We start from the raw sequence: 13,991 nt of genomic DNA, 5'->3' as shown, positions 1-13,991 counted from the left end.
GAAATTGGTCATGACTATATATTAGCGTCCTCGAAAACATATTCTGTATTCGATGACGGCTGACCTAGCGGGCTCCGACGCCCAAATGGGCCCAGACTCCCCTGGTCTTTTCCTCTGCGGCTTAATGGAACCCAAATTTTCCCTCACGCGGGCCCAAGGTCTCGGCAGCCCCGCCCCTTGTCTTAGCCCCGCCCTCCGCAGCCAATCAGGCGCTCTTTAGGTCTCGTCCTCTGGAGGTTGGAACGCAGAGAGGAGGGGCCTGGCGGTGACTCCTCCCGCTGGGCTGAGGGAGACCTGGGAGACGACTGGGGCTCGTGCGCGCGCGCGTGCTCACGGCTCCAGGAGCGCGGCGAGCGGGCGAGGGCGCGCGCGGAGGGGCGGCGCGCGGGGCCGAGAGGAGGCGGGCAGGCTGGTGGGCTGGGCGGGCGGCGAGCGGCCGGGAGCGCGCGGTGGACTCGGCCGCGGCGAGTAGTTAGTTAGTTGTTGTTAGTCAGTGTCAGTTGCTCGGCGGCGGCGGCCGTGGTCATCAGGAAGGGGACGGGACGGACGGCGATGGTGGTCGCCGCGGCGGCGTGTGCGCCCCTCAGGTAACAGCGGCCCGGCTGTCCGCGTCCCCTCGGTTGTCTTCTACTCACGCGCCGGCTGTGGGATCAGGGTTGCCGCGGGTTGAGGGCGCTGACCCGGGGGAATCCGGGAGGGGCGGCGCGGGTTCTGGGTGGTGCCGCCGCCGGGGCTCTGGCGGCCGGTGCGTCCCGCCCGGCGCGGGCTCTAGCGCCCCGGCCACCCCCGCGCCCCGCCGGTGCCGCGCGCCCCCTGCCGCCCCTGCCCCCTCCCTCGGCGGCGGCCCCGGGAGCGCGACGCCCCCCAGAGGAAGGAAAGTTGGGACCTGCCGCGAGGGACGCCCCCAGGCGCGGCTGGGAGGTTGCGGGGGAAAGTGAAGCCTGGAGGAGCTGGACGCGGGGAGGCCGGGGCAGGAAGGGCTTCTCTGGCTCCTGCCGGGTCCACACGGTCAGCCCGCTCCCGCACCCGGGAGCATCGGCGCAGCCTCGCCGGCAGCGTCGGGACGGAGCCGGGTGGCTCCCTGCCTGCTCCCTTCGCGCCGCGGCTGGGGAGCCTGCGAACGTGTGGGCTGGCGGGGTCGTTTGGGGGTTGTGAGTGGTTCGGCTGCTCAGTTTTTTTCTTCTCTGCCCTTTGACTCATCCGTTCTTGCAACTTTTCTTTCCTCCGATGGGGACTTGCCGTCTGAACCGCGTCTGCCCCTTCCCCTCTCGTCGCATGCACCATCCGTCTGGGAGCTTGATTTCGTTTTTTCCTCCTTTGGCTACGTTAAAGATTGCTGAGAGCACCAGGAGAGACCCTCCTCCCCCACCTGCCTCTGGCCTGTTACTTTTTGCGATTCGTTGTTTTTTAAAGATCCAAGTTCAGGAATTTGAGAGCTGTGGAATGGAGTTATTGGAAGGCTGGCGTTGAGGGGGCAGTGATGAGTTAGAGGAAAACTATGATTTCATCTTTATTGGCCTTGCTATAGAAAACCTAATTCATTTTTTTTCTGCCTCTGTTGAATGTGGTAAGATCATACGTTGAATTAAATACTTAGAGACTTACATAAAAGACTATTTTTAGTTCATTGGATGATGTACGTGAACAGCTTTTCACCTGAATTGGGATTGCCTTGAGGATTCTGTTTTGGGGCCTACCTACTGATTTTTGTTCAGCTACAGCATCTTTTTTTTTCCCGATAAATGAAGTGATGTAGTGATGTGTGTAGTCAGAGAACCCATATTGCTCTCTGAAGTGTGGAAGTGAAAAACGTGAATTATCCACCGGGGTAAAACTTTCCATGAGCAATCTTGGATACTCACTTCATGATGGCGTCTCTCGTGATCTCAGAGCATTTCTAGATAGCTCAATTCACTGACGACCCTGATTACTTTCTGACTTGCCTGGGACTTCTCTTTGGTGACTTGTTTAGTAAACTGTAATGGCAGATATGGTACATTTTCTTGGCTTCAAAGTTGAGGGTTATAGCCTCAGCCCAGAAATGAACAATGGAAGTAGAAGTCATATCATTGCTAGTGAATTTTGGATATGACCAACTCACAAACTATGTGAAAAAACAAACATCCCCTTTTCATTGCTGTCAGGGGGGGAAAGGGAAATATTTTATCGTGTCTTTATTTTGGATTCTCTAACATGACTATATTATGTGGGAAAAAATGTCAAATTATTTTCTTTAAGGCTTTTTAATGTGTGTTCCTTCTCTTCCCTCACTACCCCCAACTCCTATCCCAAACTAGGGGCCAAAATTTATGTGTGGCTGTGTTCTAGGGTTGGAAGAGAAGTGCTTTGGTGAAAGAAAAAGATAAGATCACTTTGAACTATTATGATACCTCAACTATTCGTTTTATCCGGTTGATAGTACACAAAACTTTCACAATAATGTTTGTAGCCTATTAACATTCAAAATTCATTTTTAAGAGTCTACCCTGAAGGCCCATGAAGAAATAATGCCACTTCATAACTGTTTGCCGACAATCACATTAAAAAATATGTTCCTGGAATGCATTATACGTGTACTCATATAAACATTTATCTTTGTACATTTATGGTAATGTAAATATTTAAGTCTGAGAGCTTAAAAACTTTTATTTGCTTATTTGCATACATGTTTTTCAACATCTAGCAGTGCCAACCATATTTGCCAAATAAGCATCAGCTATAAATTCATGCTTTGGCACATTTCATATAATAACTCTTCTAAATTGTTCCGTGGTGAAGCATCATGAGATTAGCATTTGCTTCATGAGAGAGATTTGTTGTTCTTTTTAACTGTACTGATGTGCTGTTTAAGTGGAACAGGTGCTGGGCCCTAGCATTTGTGTTGATACCTGCCAAATCATACCCTTTTGTCGGATGGGTTGTTTAAGTAATTTAGGAACCAAACTGTGGCCCCTGGCATGCCAAGTGTGAGTACAAGGCTCCATATCAGTGTTGCAAATCCCTGTTTTCACTGTAAGAGGCAGATGTGTGTGATGAGCGTTATTCTGTCATTTGCTGATCTCTTTACTGTGATTCCTACCGCTTGCCCCCCTCCCCCGCCGCCCCGCATCCCCCCACCCCACTCTCCTTCCTAGTCCTTTCATTACTAAAGCTCCTGGTACATTCTAGGTTCCCTCAAGGCTGGGTTGTTTTCCTTCGTGAACTGGAAATCCTAGTAACCTTCAGGCCAGGAATAGATAGTTTACATTTGTTTGACAAATGTTTGAGTACCTTTTAAGTGCCACACTTGGTGGTAGGTAGGACCTGAGTATTATAGAATATGAGATTCCTTTTTGCAAGGAGTTTACAGTTGAGGAGGAGAAGATAGGTGATAACCAATAATTATAGTATGACAGGGGTGTGCACACATTCCTATGGATGGAAGCACAGAGGAGGGGTAGCTGACTCAGACTTGGGGGGATGGGAGGAGGGTGTCTAGAATGCATCTTAGAGTGTTACCTGAGCTAATCTTCAATAATAGGTAAGAGTTAACTAGGTACAGAAAGAGGGAAAGTACATCTTATACCAGTGCTGTCCTATAGAAATTTAATACAAGCCACAAATATGTTACATATACAATTTAAAATTTTCTAGTAACCACATTTCAAAAAGTAAAAAGTGAAATTAATTTTAATAATATAAACTCAGTATATCTAAAATATCATTTCAACATGCATTCAGTATAAAAAGTAATATCGAAATATGACATTTCCATTTTCATACTGTGTTCAGAATCTGGTGCATAATTTTCTACTGTTTTCAGAATCTGGTGTGCAATTTACACTTACAGCACATCTCAATTTTGACAACTACATTCACATACTCAATAGCTGCAGGTGAGTGGACAGCAGCAGCACAGCTTTAGAACAGGGGTGGATGAAGTAATAAGCCAAATCAATGATTGTCTTGTGAACCAAGTTAAGAACTTTAACTTAATTCCAAAAGTTGCGGGGATTTAGTGGGGAAAAAAAATTATGCTGTGGTAGAATCAGATTTGTATTTTAGACCTGTCATTTTGACAGTGAAGTGAATATTGAATTAGAGAGGGACAAAACTGGAAGCAAGGACCAGTTAGGAAGCTATTCCTGGTGAGAAATGATGAAGAGTGTAGAAGAGGGAGTGGCTCTATGAGAGATTTAGGAAGTATTATTAACGGGACAGGATAAATCTATTTAGATTATAGAATTGAGCAAGATTGAAGATTTTGGATGATTCCTACATTTCTGTTGTGATCCGCTGAGTAGATTGGGCAAGCAGCTGAAGAGAAGCCAACCATCTGTGCCAGACAGACCAAAGATGAAAAAAGGAAATAGAGATTTGTCATGGAAGCTGAGGGAGAATATTATTTCAAGGGCTAGGAGTGGTCAACACTGTATCCTGCCTCCAAAAGGAAAAGTAAAATAAAGACCTAATGAAGTCTCTGAGACTTGGTGATTAGGAGGTCTTTTATAACTTCAACTAGAGCACTTAGCTACATTGTAATGCATGGGGGTGGGTGTTGAAAAGTGAATGACAACTGTAAGTGTAGCTAATTGAGAGGGATACAATGTTTTCAACGAAGGACTCTGAAGGAGTCTGTAAGCAGGGGGAGATACTTGGGATTTAGAGAATCTTGGACATGCTTAATGTGAGCCTGGAAAGAGCCACTGGAGAGGAGAAACTGAAGAAGAGTGTATATGTGTGTGTTTGGTGCGCGTGGGAGACTGGCTGGTGGATGGAGGCAAGGATTTGAAGGTAATAGGGAATAGGATCCAGGGCGTAGGTAGAGAAGCTGGCCTTAAGTAGAAGGTAGTCTCACTTTTCCAGTGGCCTTAAGTAGAAGGTAGTCTCACTTTTCCAGTGAGCAGAAAGGAAGGAGATGGATGGCAGTATAATAAGTTTGTAACTGACAGGGCAGGAAGGAAGAGTTGATGACATGTCTTGTATAATTTTTGATCATCTGCTAAGAGTGAAGGGAACGTGGTAGAATAGGAGTTTTTAAACAATGTATGTGAGGCCAAGTGCTGTGGCATGTGCCTGTAGTCCCATCTACTCAGTAGGCTGGGGCAGGAGGATCGCTTGAACCCAGAAGTTGAAGGCCAGCCTGGGCAACATAATGAGACCCTATCTCTTAAAAAACACACACACAAACAAAAAGGCCAGGTAAAATTAATCCATCCCTGTGAAAGGAATGGAAAAAAAGATAGTCTGTAGTTTATACATACTCTTTGTAAACGGCTTCCAAGGGAATGGCTAACAGCGGATGGGGTGGAGGTAAGGGAGAGAGAGGTAGACAGACAGACACATGACTAGGAAACTGAAGAAGGATTGTTAGTTACATGACTAGGAAACTGAAGAAGGATTGTTAGTTAGCATTGAGGACCTGTTTATTTCAGATTGTAGACCTCACATTTGTAGCTGTACCAATTTGCATGGTTGATTTTTCTCCAGCAGTGAGTGATCAGACTATCTGAAGAAACTATTTAATACTCTCAAGAACCTTATGAGTTATGTATTGTTACTGTTACTCTCCTTGTTTGTAAGATGAACAGCTCGGGTTTAAATTCTGCCCAGGCTGTTATCCGCTGCTTTGTAGATATCTGTTTGGTAGAGATATCTGAAGGACAGTTGGTTGAGGGAATTAATGATATTGAGTATTGCAGCTCTACTGAAGAACTATGGAGTCCTCCTGGATTATGAGCTGGAAGCCTGTAAGGAGGTGATCCAGTTGGGAGAAAATGAGGAGCATGAAATGCTAGAAGTCAGTGTGAAGCTGTAGAGCAAATGAAGAGCAAATAATACTAGCTTCTATTTGTGGAGTACCTCCTATGTGCTAGACACTTTAATACCTAATTCTGATCCTAACACTAACTCAACAATGTTGTTATTTACCTTATATTATTTCCTTTGTTCTCCTTCAGATGAAGAAACTGAGGATTAGAAAGGTTAAATAACATATCCAGACACACCCTGTCAAGTGATGGAACCAGGATTCAAAGCCCATTCTTTCTTGTCCAAACCATGTTCGTTTCAAGTCAGAGGATAAGATAGAAAATACAGTAATTGGGCCTGGCGCAGTGGCTAGTACCTGTAATCCAGCACTTTGGGAGGCCAAGGTGGGTTGAGGTCAGGACATTAAGATCAGCCTGGGCAACATGGTGAAACCCCATCTCTTACAAAAAAAAAAAAAACAAAAAATTAGCTAGGCATGGTTGCGTGCACCTGTAGTCCCACCTACTCAGGAAGCTGAGGTGGGAGGATCACTTGAGCCTGGGAGGTTCAATCTGCAGTGAACTGTGATTGCGCCACTGCACTTCAGCCTGGGTGACAGAGCAAGACCCTGTCTCAAAAAAAAAAAAAAAGAAGGAAAGAAGGAAGGAAAGAAAGAAGGAAAAGAAGGAAGGAAGGAAAGAGAAAGAAAGAAGGAAGGAAGGAAAGAAAGAAAAGAAAGAAAATGCAGGCTGTGTGTGGTGGCTTATTCGTGTAATCCCAGCCCTATGGGAGGCTGAAGTGGGAAGATCGTCTGAGCCCAGGAGTTTAAGACCAGCCTAGGCAACATAGGGAGGCCTCATCTCTAAAAACTATAATAAATTAGCCGGGTGTGGTGGCATGTGCCTGTGGGCCTAGCTACTTAGGAGGCTGAGGTCAGAGGATCACTTGAGCCTGGATGGTAGAGGCTGTAGTGAGCCGTGATTGCACCACTGCACCCCAGTCTGGGCAACAGAGTAAGACCCTGTCTCAAAGAAACAAACAGAAAAACTGCTGCTATATACTCTTCACCTGGGTTCCTCTAATGTTAACATCCTACATAACCATGGTGCATTTATCAAGCTAAGAAATTAGTATTGGTATGATGCTTCAACCAAGCTTCAAACTGCTTTTATATTTTACCAGTTTTTCTAGTATTCTTTTTCCATTCTGTTATCCAAACCATGATATTACATTACTTTAGTTGTCTTCTTTGTCTCTTCCAATGTGTGGCAGTTTCTTGGTCTTTTCTTATCTTTTATAACCTTGACACAAGTATTTTGTAGAATGTTCTTCAGTTTAGGTTTGTCTGATGTTTTCTCATGATTAGATTGGGGTTATGGATTTTGGGGGAGAGTACCGCAGAGGTGAAGTGCACTTATTATTTCATACAGGAGGTACATGATATCAAATAATTTATCACTTGTGATCACTCTGTTAAGGTGGTTTCTGCCAGGTTTGTCCACTGTAAAGTTACTATTTTTCCTTTCCCATACTCCGTGCACTAGAAACAGGTTGCTAAGTTTAGCCCGCACTTAAAGGGATGGGAATTAAACTCCACTTCCTGGAGGGAGAAGTATAAAAGAATTTGTGGGCATATATTAAAACCACCACAGTAATTGGTAAATATTTTGAGAGAGCTACTTTGAGGCTTTGCCAGTATCCTGTTTCTGCCCACTAATTTTAGCATTCGTTAGTGGATCTTGCCTGCAGCAATTATTGCTGTGGGTTCTGAAGATACTTTTTTTTTATTTTCCTCATTCTTTCTACATTTATTAATTGGAATTCTTCTATAAGGAAGGTTTTCCCTTCTATCTAATCATTTATCTCAGTTCAAATTCATAGATATTTATTTTATTCTTAGTGTTAGAATTAAATGCTATCATTATTTTGTTGCTCAAATTATTCCAGTTTTGGGCCTTGGGATCTCTTTTAGGTCTACTTTTGTGTCCTTTTGGCATATTTCTATTCTTTTTTTATGTGTATGTACATGCACACTTCTTTATTCTCTGACACTACCACATGCTTCGAGTTCATCTTGTTTTTTTTTCCTGCCTCAGCCCTAGAATCAATTATTTCTCTAAGGAACCTTGGCGTCTTTCATTGGAGGATGATATTTTGAAGCCAAGATCTGGATGCTAAGTGTGCTCATTGCTGTGGAGTATCATTGCTCCTAGACTTTCTCAGTGGAAAGAACTAGGAAATGCATATATGTATACTAATCCACGTATCCATGTACAATTATGTAAAAATCTGTGTTTCTATATATAAAAATATAAATATACTGATTGTCTGTCACTCTAACTGGATATGTTTTGATACAAATAGATTTACTGATGGATTGGATGTAGAATGTGAAAAGAAAAGAGTAATGGATCACTCCAAGGTTTTTGACTTAAGCAACTGGAAGGATAGAGTTGTCATTAATAGACATGAGGAAGACTTGAGGACGGTGCAGAGCAGGTTTTTGGGGAGAGTTTAGGAGTTCTGTTCTAGACTGGTTAAGTTTTTGAGATGTCTAATAGACATGCTAAGTAACAGAGATATTAAGTCAGCAGTTGAACATGGGAATCTAGAGTTCAGAGAAGAATGGTCCACGTTACATTTGGGACTTGTCAGTATAGATTAGATCACCTGAGGAGTGAGGGTAGCTAGAGAAGAGAAGAGATTTAAGGACTGGCCCATGGGGCATTCCAGTCAGAGAGATAAGGAGGAGCAGTTCTACATAATGATAAGGGCTGAGGTGTGGTTATAGGGTGGATTTCATATCATTAATAAACACTTAATACCTATTATTTGCAAGATACCAAGTTGTGTTTGGGGTTAACATCACTCCCTCCATAAATTTATAAGACAAATTACAGACTTAAAAAGAGAATAGCAGTAGAAGGCCACATACCTGATAAACATATAAAGTACTAGGGGCTGGGTGTGGTGGCTCATGCCTGTAATCCCAGCTCTTTTGGAGGATGAGGCGGGAGGATCACTTGAGGCCAGGAATTTGAGACCAGCCTGGGCAATATAGTGAGACCCACCCCCAACCCCCATCTCTACAAAAAGTAAAAAAGTATTAGCTGGGTGTGCTGGCCCATGCCTGTTTTAGCTACTCAAGTGGCTGAGGCAGGAGGATTACTTGAGTCCAGGAGTTCAAGGCTGCAGTGAGCTATGATCGCACCACTGCTCTCTAGCCTAGGTGACATCGCAAGACTGTATTAAAAAAAAAAAAGGTATAAAGTACTAATGAAGCTTATTAGAGAATGTGGACATAAGAAACTATGAACTCAAATATGTGCCAGCTATATTTAAACACTGATGTAAGCATGTGTCCGTCAAAAAACTTGTCAAGGCTTTATGTACACACTAGTAATTATCAACCAGTAGAAGTTTCTCCGTATGTTAACATTAATTTCGGAGGTTGTTTCTGTTCTTGCTCCCTTTCCATTATTAGGTCTTGGGTTGGTAATTGTGCCTGTAGTCATTGGCTATCAATTAAGCCACTCAGTGAACTGGTGAGGAGTGTTTCTGCTGCCCTCTACTTTTTAACTTTTGGCTCTCTGCTACCTTTTCACAATCAATAGGATTTAACTTCAGACTGCATACAATCAAATGTTTCTATTTACAAGCAGGGTTGTAAATCAAGCAGGGTTGGCCTTACCATCTTCCGTGAATATGCCCCCTTTTTTTTTAAACTATTTCTTTCACATGTGGTCTTAGACATTCACATTTATCATCTGGTTATTAAAGTCAAACCCAAAATAACAATTTTAGAATTTTAAAAATAATTAAAACATGTAGCCTGGTAAACCAAAGTTTTAGTAAAACATTTTAATTTCAACCCCTTTGCATTAAAAATAGGTAGGCTTTCATTGCCAGCTGATAAGAGATGGTAGTATGGCATGAGGCAGGCAAATAGCACCTATCTAGTAGTTATTTAAGTGTCAGTCACTCTTTAGGAACTACAAGAAAAATAACAGGTGTATCTACTTTGTAGGATAGGGGGCAGGTAATTGCAGGATTCCATTCTTATTTCTACCTCTGAATAGTTGACAAAGCTATTATCCAGGTTTATGGACCAGTGTGTTGTATTTATTAGTTGTGAGAAATCTGAGGATATTTATATGCTGAGTGGAAAGAGCCAATGCATTGAGTGCAAAGACTGTATCTTATTAGCACAGTTCCTAACAAGTAGTGGATATTCAAATATTTGTTGAATGAAAGATTTCAATAAGGTACTTGACCCTTATAAAATTTAAGACATGAAGATTTATTTAGCTTGTTCAAGAAAGCTGAAGATACTAAAAATTTTCATTGTTTAAGTCAGAGTTAGTGCAAAACAAAATAAATCTGTAAGGTAGCATCCTCATTTTAGGCCAAGCCAAACAAATCATACCACTTTGTAAAAACATGATCACGGACGGGTGCAGTGGCTCACACCTGTAATCCCAGCATTTTGGGAGGCCAAGGTGGGCGGATCACCTGAGGTCGAGAGTTTGAGACCAGCCTGACCAACATGGAGAAAGCCCGTCTCTACTAAAAATACAAAATTAGCTGGGCGTGGTGGCGCATGCCTGTAATCCCGGGAGGCTGAGGTAGGAGAATCACTCAGGAGGCTGAGGAGCTACTCAGGAGGCTGAGGCAGGAGAATAACTTGAACCCGAGAGGCAGAGGTTCCAGTGAGCTGAGATCGTGGTGAGCCGAAATCATGCCATTGCACTCCAGCCTGGCCAAAAGAGCGAAACTCTGTCTAAAAAAAAAAAAAACCACCAAAAAACAAAACAAAACAAAAAAACCATGATTACTATCTTTCAAGTAGCTCATAACCTGCCCTCCAAGAATAGTCAAGAATTCTAGTTCAGAAGTCACACTGCCTGGATTTGAATTTACCAGCTCAGCCACTTCCTGGCCATGTGACTTTATGTTAGTTTCTTAACTGTGCTTCAGTTTCCTCATTTGTAAAATAAGGATAATACTTGTACTTACTTTATGGGGTTGTGAGGTGAAATTAGAATATATGTCATGCATGTATACAAGTGTTCAGTTTTTAACTGTTATTCTGAAAATGCTAAGAGGCTAGTATCTTAAGGTTTTTTATTTTCTCAAAATTGCATATGCTGAGTGTTAAAGGAAAACAAATCCCTCTGTTATCAAGAAAAAACACTGACAGAAAGTATACCAGTATACACATAATGATATGTTGAGACAGTGAGTAATGGGTTTTCTGCTTTTTGCCATCTCCATTTTTTCGTTTATTTGTTGAGCAGATTTTTATTAAATGCTTAACTATGAATCAAACACTGGGCTTTCATGAGCATGTTACTTTCTGAGAGTAAGCAACATTGTGGTTAAGAACATGGATTTGGGACCCAGACTGCCTGGAGCTGAATCTCATCTTTACCACTTACTAGCTGTGTGACCTTGGGAAAATCACTTTCTTTCCTGGTGCCTTAGTTTTCTTATATGTAAAATGAGGGAAGTGATAGCATCAACCTCAGAGGGTTTTTAATGAGCTCATATTTGAAAAGTACTTAAAATAATGCCTGAAGCATAGTATCATGTGTGTGCTAAATAATATAAAAGATGATAGAAATATTCCATTTAAAAATAAAGATTTTAATTTTCCAGTACATTTATACTTTCACCCACATTGACAGGAGCACTTTTATTGTTTAAAATTAGGGTCCCCTCTTAATTTTCAAAGTAGATTCAGTTTTGTTATTGCAAGGGAAGATGCCATGGTACCACTCTTAAATATTTTTGTGTTTTTTTGTTTTTGAGATGGGGTCTCACTCTGTTACTTAGGCTGGAGTGCAGTGGCATGATCATGGCTCACTGCAGACTTGACTTCCCGGGCTCAAACGATCCTCCCACCTAAGCCTCCTGAGTAACTGGGACCACAGGGGCATGCCACCACATCTGGCTAATTTTTAAAATTATTTTTTGGAGACAGTTTCCCTGTGTTGCCCAGGATGATCGCAAACTCCTGAGCTCAGGTGATCCTCCCGCCTCAGCCTCCCAAAGTGCTGCGATTGCAGGCATGAGCCATCACATCCTGCTTCACCTCTTAAATATTTTGGAATAATTAGTTGAATATTTCAAATGCCGAAAAACTGCCTTCTTTCTAGGCATGCTACAATATTTGTAGATTTTATTTGAGTATGAAGTAGTTTTTTAACTGTGGAGGTTTATGTGAAAGAAGAGTTAAGGCATTGGAGAAACAGTAGAAAGTATCTTCCTAATGCCAGTTCTCTACTTCATTTGAAAAACTGTTTCTGCAGCAGTATTCCTAGACTGTTTTGTTTTTTTTTTTTTAATTTTTATTTCATAGGTTTTCAGGGAACAGGTGGTGATTGGTTACACAGATAAGTTCTTTAGTGGTGATTTCTGAGATTTTGGTGCACCAATCGCCAAGTAGTGTACACTGTACCCAATGTGTACCCCTCACCCCCCTCCCACCCTTCCCCCTGTGTCCCCAAAGTCCATTTTATCATTCTTATGCCTATGCATCCTCATAGCTTAGCTCCCACTTAGAAGTGAAAACTTGTAAGTTCTCAGGTTTTCCATTCCTGAGTTACTTCACTTAGAATAATGGTCTCCAATTCCATCCAGGTTGCTGCAAATGCCATTATTTTGTTCTTTTTTATGGCTGAGTAGTATTCCAGGGTGTGTGTGTGTGTGTGTGTGTGTGTGTGTGTGTGTGTATGTATATATATGTGTATATATGTGTGTATATATGTATATATGTGTGTATATATGTATGTATGTGTATATATGTGTGTATATATGTGTATATATGTGTGTGTATATGTGTATATATGTATATATGTGTGTATATGTATATATGTGTGTATATATGTATATATATGTGTATATATATATATCACGCTTTCTTTATCTACTCGATGGGCATTTGAGCTGGCTCCATATTTTTTTTCAATTGCGAATTGTACTGCTATAAACATGCCCATGCAAATGTCTTGTTCATATGATGACTTCTTTTCCTCTGGGTAGATACTCAGGAGTGGGATTTGCTGGATCAAATGGTAAATCTACTTTTAGTTCTTTAAGGAGTCTCCATACTGTTTTCCACAGTGGTTGTACTAATTTACATTCCCACCAGCAGTGTAAAAAGTGTTCCCTTTCACCACATCTGTGCCAACATCTAATATTTTTTGATTTTTTGATTATGGCCATTCTTGCAGGAGTAAGGTAGTATTGCATTGTGGTTTTGATTTGCATTTCCCTGATTAGTGATTTTGAGCATTTTTTCATATGTTTGTTGGCCATTTGTGTATCTTCTTTTGAGAATTGTCTTTTCATGTCCTTAGCCCACTTTTGATGGGATTGTTTTTTTCTTGCTGATTTGTTTGAGTTCCATGTAGATTCTGGATATTAGTCTTTTGTCGGATGCATAGTTTGTGAAGATTTTCTCCCACTCTGTGGGTTGTCTATTTACTCTGCTGGTTATTTCTTTTGTTGTGTAGAAGCTTTTTAGTTTATTTGAGTTCCACCTATTTATCTTTGTTTTTGTTGCATTTGCTTTTGGGTTCTTGGACATGAAGTCTTTGCCTAAGCCAATATCTAGAAGGGTTTTTCCAATGTTATCTTTTAGAATTTTTATCGTTTCAGGTCCTAGATGTACATCTTTGATTCATCTGGAGTTGATGTTTATGTAAGGTGAGATGAGGATCCAGTTTCATTCTTCTGCATGTGGCTAGCTAATTATCCCAGCACCATTTGTTGAATAGGGTATCCTCTTTCCACTTTGTTTTTTGTTTGCTTTGTTGAAGATCAGTTGGCTGTAGTATTTGGCTTTATTTCTTGGTTCTCTGTTCTGTTCAAATTGGTCTATGTGCCTATTTTTACACCAGTACCAGGCTGTTTTGGTGACTGTAGCCTTATAGTATAGTTTGAAGTTGGGTAAAGTGACACCTCCAGATTTGTTTTTTTTGCTTAGTCTTGCTTTGGCTATGTGGGCTCTTTTTTGGTTCCATATGAATTTTAGGATCATTTTTTCTAGTTGTATGAAGAATGATGGTGGTATTTTGATGGAAGTTGCATTGAATTTGTTGATTGCTTTTGGCACTCTGGTCATTTTCACAATATTTATTCTGCCCATCCACAAGCATGGGATGTGTTTCCATTTGTTTGTGTCATCTGTGGTTTCTTTCAGCAGTGTTTTATAGTTTTCCTTGTAGAGGACTTTCACCTCCTTGGTTAGGTGTATT

The 13,991-nt window shown here is 41.7% G+C and overlaps 1 protein-coding gene across 45 annotated transcripts in view; it reads left to right on the top strand.

Annotated features, from left to right (window-relative positions):
* PEAK1 (pseudopodium enriched atypical kinase 1) overlaps positions 1-13,991 on the top strand; it is a 313,738-nt gene that overhangs the window by 537 nt on the left and 299,210 nt on the right. For 21 of the 45 annotated variants that reach the window (XM_063716045.1, XM_063716053.1, XM_063716048.1 and 18 more), the window contains exon 1: positions 453-587. The exons of 6 other annotated variants lie outside the window; for them this stretch is intronic. The gene's annotated coding sequence lies outside the window, so the exon portion shown is untranslated. 45 annotated transcript variants of the gene reach the window in all.

The sequence above is a fragment of the Pongo abelii genome, chromosome 16 (assembly GCF_028885655.2).
Source record: "Pongo abelii isolate AG06213 chromosome 16, NHGRI_mPonAbe1-v2.0_pri, whole genome shotgun sequence".
Taxonomy (NCBI): domain Eukaryota; kingdom Metazoa; phylum Chordata; class Mammalia; order Primates; family Hominidae; genus Pongo; species Pongo abelii.
The sequence above is the reverse complement of the archived record's forward strand: the minus strand, read 5'-3'. Positions and strand labels throughout refer to the sequence as shown.